We start from the raw sequence: 9,512 nt of genomic DNA, 5'->3' as shown, positions 1-9,512 counted from the left end.
CATTTTTAAGGGGCGATATGGCGTATCGGGCAAATATTTATATATATATATATAAGCGAGCGAAGCGAGCGAGCAAATTTTTTTGACATTTTTATTGCAAAAATCCAATTTTGTGATAGATTTTGACATAATGTTAATAAGATGATATCATATTTCACCCTCCTCTTTTTCCCTTTTCTCTCTTTTTTGTACACCACGGTAAACAGGATTTTTGTTATGATTGTGAGCATCAGGACAAAGCTCTATATGCTCGAGGGGGCCGAGTATGGCGCTTCAGGCAAGAGGTAGCTTAATATAGGTCCCGAGCGAGCGAGATAAAAAAAATCACCTTTTCATGAGAATCTAACATGAAGATAGATTTTAACGTGATATTCAGAAAAATATAATACACTTTCCTTTCTTTCCTCATTTTTTTTTGTTTGGTTGTAGAACTTTTGGGGGCCATGGTCCAAACTCATCCATATAACAGTGTTTTATGGGTGGGGTCCAGGGCAGAGCCCCGGAACCTCTTGATATCAAAGCCAGTTTAAACCTTACAGATGGCCACTTATTTTAATCAAATTGCGTGTATATTTATATAACATTAACACAACACATAAATTCAATGCAGTTGTGTATTGTAATCATCCAAATATTGTGAGGGTCACACCATAGCAAGTGTGGGAAAATTTGTAAAAAGTCGCCAGCGAGCGAAGCGAGCCAGAAAGAGAAGTCCTGTTAAAATGAAATTCTAATTATGTGATAAATTTTTACATCATTATAGCAAATATCATGTCATATATTTTATTTCATTCATCTTATTTCGCTGCCTCCTTTATTTTCTTGTATTTCCCCTTGGCTGTGGAACCACCCCCCGGTACGCCAGTGCTTCAACGTAAAGCTTAATACAGGAAGGGTTCATATAGGGGCCCGTTATAGAACCCATTAAAGGTTACAGATGAAGAGCCCCCACTGCACGGGGTCTTGACTCTTGGACAGAGCCTTTGGAGATTTAGCAAGTTTATGATAGACTTTCATACGACATTATGCTATATATACCATCCATTTTTCTTCCCGCTCGTTATCTCAATCCTCGGCAGCCCGGTAGTGTACGTTATCTTGTCCCTATTCTTTATTTTCCAATTCAGATTTTGGCTAATTCCATTCTGCCTTTATTTCCCGCTTTCGTTTGCCTTTTTGTCATCTTTAATTTAATTCCCTGTCTTACTAATCATGCTAATGTATATGTATATCGGGGCGAATTGTTCTTTCTCACTTGTTCTTTTTACTTCCTTTTCCCGTTATCTTTCCGTTTTCCCTTTTTTATGTTTTTTCTTAGTTTTCTTTTCCCTTTCCTTTCCCTTTCCCCTTTTTTCTTTCTTTTCCCTTTCCCTTTCTTCCCCCTTTTTTTTCTTTTTCCCGTTTTTTTTTTCCCGGTGAGCTCCGCCAGGGGGGGGGGGGGGCAGCTTGCCCCCCTGCCCCCCGCCTGTTACGCCACTGAGAAACGTGCGTGCATTGTGGACGGTACAAGCCTTCTCCTTCCTTTTATTTCTGTGGTTAGATCTCACAGGGCAAGGAATTGTTTTCGCCGATATTTTTTTTTCCGCGCAAGTACCTTGTACAACACATGACCAGCTGAGCCGGCGAAATCAGCTTCCGTCGTATGACGTCATCTCTCGAGTCTTAACCTGAGTACAATTTTATTTGTAAAGGCCTTTACAAAATCTTGATTTTCCATCTACACATGAGACCGGCAAAGATAAGAAAATATACCATATAAGAAATGAAGCCTCATAAACATTTATATATACTTTTCATAAGTCTAGCATTTGCGTGAGGGTTGTGTCAACAAATAAAAGGCAGCCTGGTCTCGTTTGAAAACATGATAAAATCTCAAGTTCTACTTAATGGAATTAAATATTTTTTCTACATACATCAAGTTCATTAAAATTTTAGTTTAGTGGGAAATGTCAGCACATGAAATGCCGTCAAAAAGACGCAATAAGAGATACAAGATTTTGACTTTCGTTGGCAACGATTTCGATTGCCCGTTAAAGTATGTTAGAAATTCAAAATAGAAGGGTCGTTAACGAGATGCTAATCCGGGTCTCGCCCAGCCGCGCCTGAGATAGCTCTGTGGGGAACCCTGATTTAAGGTATGCCTACCATTGTTCTCCTCATTCATTTCTTTCACAATATCTTTAAAATACAAGAATTGCCAAAGCCGTTGTACATGTATGATTTATCGCATGTTTATAATTTACCACATACATGTACTGTATCCAAGCAATAGCTTTCATCCAGCTGAGGCATGGCGACTTGTCACTGTTCAAAACGCACTTCCACCCGACAAATAAAATTTGATTTGTGGTGTCGAAAATCTGTTCATCTGACGGTCAATCAGATCTGGGTCGCCCTAGCCACTAACCCGTCTCTGTGGTCTAGTGGTTAACGCACCGGCGATCTAAGTTGGGGGCCCGGGTTTGATTCCCGGCAGAGACATTATTTTGGCATCACCAATTTTTCCAAAGGGCAGATAGGCTGAGGGGAACCTTGATTTAAGCTACGCCTGCCATTGTTCTCTTCATTTACTCCTGAGTTTTTTCTGGCTTTTACTGCTATGTATTAGGAAAACAAAGTTCATAACTTTGATTTTCATTTTTTTGTTCATCTTTCATATGAGACCTGGTGCATGAAATATGATTGACGCATGGCCGAGGAAAAGTTGTATAAAAACATTCTTGATATCTACCAATTCGACGGATCATTAAAAAAACGAGCATTTCTAACAAAGCGGCAGACAATGGGTTACCGCTGAATGCGCAGTGAATGTTATTTTATGGTTGGCTTCAATGTTCTTTTTGAATCCTTTAGTAAATTAAAAAAAGGATTGAAATGACGAGACGAGGTAGGGACGAATGAATATTGGAATTGTTTTCTTGCATCCCTCCCCCTTTCAAACATATTATGATGAAGGTGATGCACATCATTTGTATAGCGCCATATATCTGTCAAAGACATTAAAAGGCGCATTTTTGGAAGAGCCAGCCAATCTAGGTCGCCTAGAAGGGCGCGCACAAAGAACTGAGACCCGCAGGTCTCTCATCTTGATATAACTGATTGGGGAATGCAGGTGGACAACTACACCGGTGTTTCCCTCTACCCTTATTCGAATAGTGCAGTGGGTTCTTAACGTGCAAAGGTGGTGACTCTTCTCTACACAGGGCCTCCATTTAACGTCCTATCCGGGGGACGGAGTGTTTTCCTCCGTAACATATAGCCTGCATCTATGAAACAGAGGATAGACGTTTACACACAATGCACTGGCTTCAGTAATCTCCCCGAATGGACTCGAACCCATGATCTTTGGTTAGACAGGCAGACACTTTACCGACTGAGCCAACTTCGCTCTCAATTTCGCTATTATGCCACCCCTGTGAAATGTATGGTCTATAGTTCGCAACAATAAAGGACTTTCTTTCCCGGGCCCGAACAGCATTTACCGTTAGCCTCTGCTGCTTTGTTGGGGAAAACGAAGGGCTTGTTTTTCAACGACCCGTCGAATAGGAAGGATTCGAGCATGTTTTCTTGCAACTTTTTCTCGATTCATATTTTACGAATAAGGCCTCCAATGGAAGAAGAATAGATGGATATTCAAGTTATCAAAATTGTTTTCCGTATAGATAGCACTATTTCATTGTTATTTACTCAGTCATGCGTGTGTTATGAACGCTGAGTTGGGCTTCAAAATGAAAGAGGGGAAGCATGTTTCTGCATTGATGTACATCTCATGAAGCAACTTTGTAATTATGATGGCAACAATTACACTGAATTACGGTTACCTTTTTTTCTGAGACGCACTGTGTCATACTGTCGGTATTTGATAGACAGAAGGGGAGAAATGGACCAATAAATTCCACTCGGACAAAATTTTGATGTCTGATTACATGTTTGCGTTTGTATGATGGTCACGTGATCACATGATTGTCATTTCGGTGGGAGGTGCACGATGGGAACTGCTCACAGCAGAGGAAGCAGAAGATAATTAGTATACATCTATTAGGATAGAAGTCAGTTCCACAGTTGATCCGCAGAAAAAATACGCGAAGGAGTGATAATTCGAAAGGTTGTGATGATATCTCGTTTCACTACATTAATCAATTTGGGCTATTTTATTTCATCGTTAACACTGTTGTAAGATATATTATACGAGACTATTTTATTATTATGTTGATCTGTAGTTTATTCATTTTGAAAAATTTTGTAAAGTTATTTCGAAAAACGAAATAAAAGTGGGTCTATGTCTTGTGGAGCAAATCGTGGATCGCCTTGTAAACCAAAAGAAGACCTTGTACCTATAACGAGCGACGTCATCCGACAGCTTTTCTTTGAGGAATTATTTGCTTTAACAAACATTGCCTCCTGAGAGCCATTTCCATTTGTGAAATATAGATAGCATAACACAATCTGTACCACCAATTATTTTTTGCTGCATTTTATCAAATTTGACTTTTCCCTTCATCGCTGATTGAAAATGGTGAGTCTTTATTTTTGAGAACCTTTTTCAAATATTTTCTTGATGAAGTAAATATTTTATTGATAGCACCATGGATGCTGCGGTATACATCTTTTAGTAGTTCGATAGTTTTTATTCTTTTAAGGTTTGATATAGTTTTCTTTTGCAATCGGTGAAATAGTAAAGAAGTTTGAGATGCTATTAATTTCTTCACTTTATTTTCTTCTGCATTCGTAATATTTTTTTTTAAGGCATCGGTTTTTTATTTTTTTGATGTAATACCATTATTTATTTAAAAACGAAATTATGTAGTTTTGATATTCTAAGCCATGTTTTCTTACAATGAATGCATGACCTACAGTGCATATCAATAAGAAGTTTACACTTTCCTGACTTTGGAAATGTCCCCCAGATTGCATAAAATACCACATGGGAGTATTTTTTTTCACATATGCTTTGGTCTCATTTATCAGATGATGGAATTAATTTTGACAGAATCTCACGCTTGAGTGAGTACTCTGCTTTGTAAAGCTCGCGCAATCGGTTTGGGCAAAAATTATGATTTGTTTTGTCACTATGTGGGGGTCTCGAGGTGTAGCAGTTTTTATTTTAATCTGAGGGACGTGGGTTCAATTCTCAGCAATGGTGTGTTTCCTTCAACATCCGAATTGTGCTGCACTTGACCCGGGTAAGGGGATAGGAAGAAAAAAAATTACATCGAATGCCAGAGCGCCTGTAGGCATCGGGGCTACAGCCGGGGGAATAATGATAACGTTATATAAATAATTGTAATGTGCGGTTAAGTATATACATATAGAAATCGCCCAATATAAATATGCAATCGTTATCATCATCTGACCGTGTCAAATTGTTCTTTTTGCGGGGGAAGGGAGGTATATTGTTTCAATGGAATGAACATAGATGTAGTTTATTTTTCTATATTATGTTTTTACCCAAATGAGCTTCATTCAGATATCTCCAGCATTATTTCTTTGTTTAGTTTTGTAATTCAAGGGGGTTAACATTTCATTTACCATTTCATACTTGTTTCTTTACACTTTCCCCTGCATGGCAATGAATTGCAGAAGAAAAATCAAGTCCCGATATCTTGAAAACTTACATTTTTTACTGAAAATTTTCACAATATTCATCAAAAGTATGCATGAAATCCTTCAATTTCACATTACAAAATAAAAACCCCTAGTTTCGAGCTTGCTCGCTTCGTTCCATCGCTAGCGAGTTTTTTTTTCGAAAGAGTTCACGCGTCCTGCCTCACCCCCAGGCAAAAAAAAAATATGCGTAAGGCCATGTTCTGATTGATTATTTAATAGTTTTACACATGTATAATAATGTGGATAGGTGAAACTAGTTTACAATGGAATATAGAACCTTACCATCTGACTTTATTTTTCTTCTCAATAATTTAGCTCACGAATAGGATAACATAAATAAATTGGAGAAAGCACTTTCTAGTTGGAAGAAGAGAAATCTAACTATATTCGAAAAAGTTACGATATTGAAGTCACTGGCTCTCAGCCAAAGAATAAATTCTGCTACTGTAGACTGCATCCCTGAGAGGTTTTTTTTTTTAAAGAGACTGCATGTATGAAATTGTTTATTACTTCATTTGAAATTTTGTTGTAGAAAAGGTGAAAAAAAGAGGCTTAATTGTGCCATCTTTTCGGGTTGTCGCGTCGAGTCGAACAATCGCGAAACCCGACATAAGGACCATCTCTATTCCCGACACCTCGGGTCCAATTTACCCGACTTTTCGAAAAAAGGACACCTAAATTCCTCAAGGGCTGGGTCCAGGTTACTCGATGTTTTGTGCAAATTATCAAATTATCAGAATTATCGAATGATCAGGTTAACTGGACCAAGCGTTTCGGGAATGGAATGCAGGTGCCCCTTTCTGGTATACGTGATCATGGTGAATACTATTCTCAAGCCAAAAGAGATACCGATTATCAAGACTGGGTGATGAATTTTGGTAAATATTCAAGGATAAGAATTAAGTTTCAGATTAAAATGGTTTAATGAGACCCCAGGAATGTGGAAAGAGATGGCCCAATACTGGTTTGATAAGCCCTTTTACTGAATTGCAATTACAATGACAATATATTTTCACACGGAAGAAAGAATAAGGATTATTTTAACAAGTCTGGATCGGAATCAGGTCATGGCTCTCCTGGTGGGAAGATCTGTGATGGAAACTAATAAGCGGAAACAAATTATTTGGTATAACGAAACTATAATGTTAATGTAACTATATTTTTCTAGAGAATGGTATGAATGTGGTTTTACCTTATCAGGGACCGTCGCCAAGGGGGGGGGGGGGGTGCAACCTCTGACTGCAGCATAACATGCAGGTCCCCTAAGTGCATCTACCATCCAAGTTTATTTTAAAAGTGACTTACGGTTGCGGAGTTATGTGTCATGAGAGAGTCTTGCATGTAAACTTTAACGTAAACTTTAACGTTGACATGAAAATGACATTTGACCTTACCATGTGACCTTCGACTGCAGCATAACATGGTGGTTTCCTAAGTGCATCTAACATCCAAGTTTGGTACAAAAGTGACTTACGGTTGCGGAGTTATGTGTCATAATGTTTGTGACGGACGGACGACATTTGGATCCCTTAGTCTCGCCTTCACCTCTGGTGGGCGAGACAAAAAAAGGGGGGGGAGAGTAGAAAATAAAGGATGGGAAAAGGGGAAAAAAAGAGAATGAAGAAAAGAGAAAAAGAAAGGAAAGGGAAAAATGGGGGGGGGGGGGGGTGTGGTAGGGAAGGAGAAAGCATGGAAAGAGAGAGAGAAGTGTTTGGATACGTCGGCGAGGTTTTGAGGAAAACCTGTGAATGTTTAGGTGCAAATCGATATGCGGATTTTGAGATATCCATTTGGGAAATAATTATTGTCTGTTATACAAGCACAGGGGCTGTTGGAAAAATGATAAATTGTCGGGTAGCGCAGGAATGTCCCAATTGCTTCAAGTAACGACACTAATTAGAATGTAACTGTTGTCAATTGCCTGATTACATATCCATTTTGTTCATAATTGCAATTAGTGCTGGAGTATCCTGTTTTCTGGATGAATTTCAGCTCGCACATTTTTAAACTCTGTTTTTTAAATAGATTTTGTATTTTTGAAGATTAAGAAAATATATACATCGAATTTCACCTTCTCCCATGTTCCCAGGCCCCACGTCTGTACGCCAGCGGGATTAGCCCTTAAGACTACATAAGTACAAGTTAGCTTTATTCTACAGCAAGACTAAGTGCTAGCAACACGTACTACTAATAGATCAATGTGAGCGCGAATCGCGAGTTGTTCGTTTTTTACCTGAAAATTAGCAATTTTGAAAAAAAAAATTGGTCGGTTTTTAAGGTAATTACCCATGTACTGTATACATTCTTTTAAATTTCAATTCTCATTTCTTTTATAGATTATGTTTCCCACTTACTTTACATCATAAACTGGAATAAAGAATAATATTAAAAAATGAAGTGACATTCAAAAGAGTGCTAACATAAACAGAACACAACCCATTTGCTTGGTCTTAGGGGCTAACCCCGCTGGCGTACAAACGTATAGTTTTCTTGTAGCTGCGTGTATTTTCGATATACATTCGTGGGTAGAACTGCCCATGCTCCCTGACCCGATATCCGTTAAAAAAAACACAAAAAAAAAACAAGCTTTTGCTTACCGATAATCTGAAAAAAGTATGGAACTGGGTCTAGATCATCATGCAGAAAATTCAATTCCAAGATGGCCTTTCATGCAGGATTATACAAACAATACCCAACAAGGTGAGTCAGGATCCGATGAAATTAGCCTGCGCGTTTACAATTTGAGTGCAACTGCAGCAGTGCAGCAGACCTCTCATAAACTGCAGTCGGGTTTAAGCCGCGCGCAGCCTACACAGGAACTGGTTAGCATAAGCTCGACAGGCCTACATTGTAGGACTAGGTCCGGCAACGATAGAATGGTCTTGATTGTTTTGACATCAGCAATGACTAGGTCTACAAGTCAAAGAGGGATTTAAAATAAAACAAAATCAGGCGTTTCCTTCGAGAGCATAGTGGGAATCATTAATCCTCGGTTCGACTGGCAATACTAACTATTTTTCCTCTGGGCTTCGCCCCTCGGATAAAATAGTGATTGCAAGTCCAACCTCGGATAAATAATTCCCACTATATTTTCTCAAAGCCTGATATATTTGAATATTATTATACATCTCAGATGATTCATAATATTTGAATATAATGTTCGACCTTGAATTATTATGGGATGATAACACAGGACACCCCCATCCGTCCTGGAATATTGGAATATCCCCCCGGCGATCGTCACCCATGGTTTGGACGGCAAAAATTGTTAATTCTTGTTAATGTATGGCATCCCAGCTTGCAAAAATAGTGAGGACTACTACAGTGAGGGTGGATACGAAGTGCACTTTTGAGTTAAAGTGTCATTTTTAGCATGAAAAATGAAAGGATCTAAAAAATCACGCATTTTTCTTTTTTTATGAAATCCGTACGACCTGATGAAAGTCTTTAAGATTATGAAATTTACACTTTTTGTTTGACCTTATGAGCCTCACCAATATTCATAAGGCATTTTCTTATTGTACATTCATAATAATTATGGATTAAAAGGTGAAAGACAACTCGTTATGTAAAATGGAATGAAGTACTTTTACAGTATGCGCATTTTTATTGAAAACTGTGTATAGACACATCTCCCCGTGTATCCAGTATAAACCTATACTTGAAAAATGTCGGCTCAATTGATGGATGGGATGAAAATAACCACCCAATAACTTTGTTTCAACTTCTTCATGAAACATGTCTCTTAAAACGTTGCATTAAAAAAGAAGGAATGAACGTGGTCTGAAGGACTGTTTCCATGGCAACTGCATGGGGGAAAGTTGGCCTAGAAAATTTTCACTATGTAATTGACTTAAAATGTATTATAATAGTTAATATTTCTAGAATATTGCCGCTTTGTTTAC

The sequence above is a fragment of the Lytechinus pictus genome, chromosome 11 (assembly GCF_037042905.1).
Source record: "Lytechinus pictus isolate F3 Inbred chromosome 11, Lp3.0, whole genome shotgun sequence".
In the NCBI taxonomy this organism is placed as follows: domain Eukaryota; kingdom Metazoa; phylum Echinodermata; class Echinoidea; order Temnopleuroida; family Toxopneustidae; genus Lytechinus; species Lytechinus pictus.
This window is presented reverse-complemented; position numbering follows the sequence as displayed.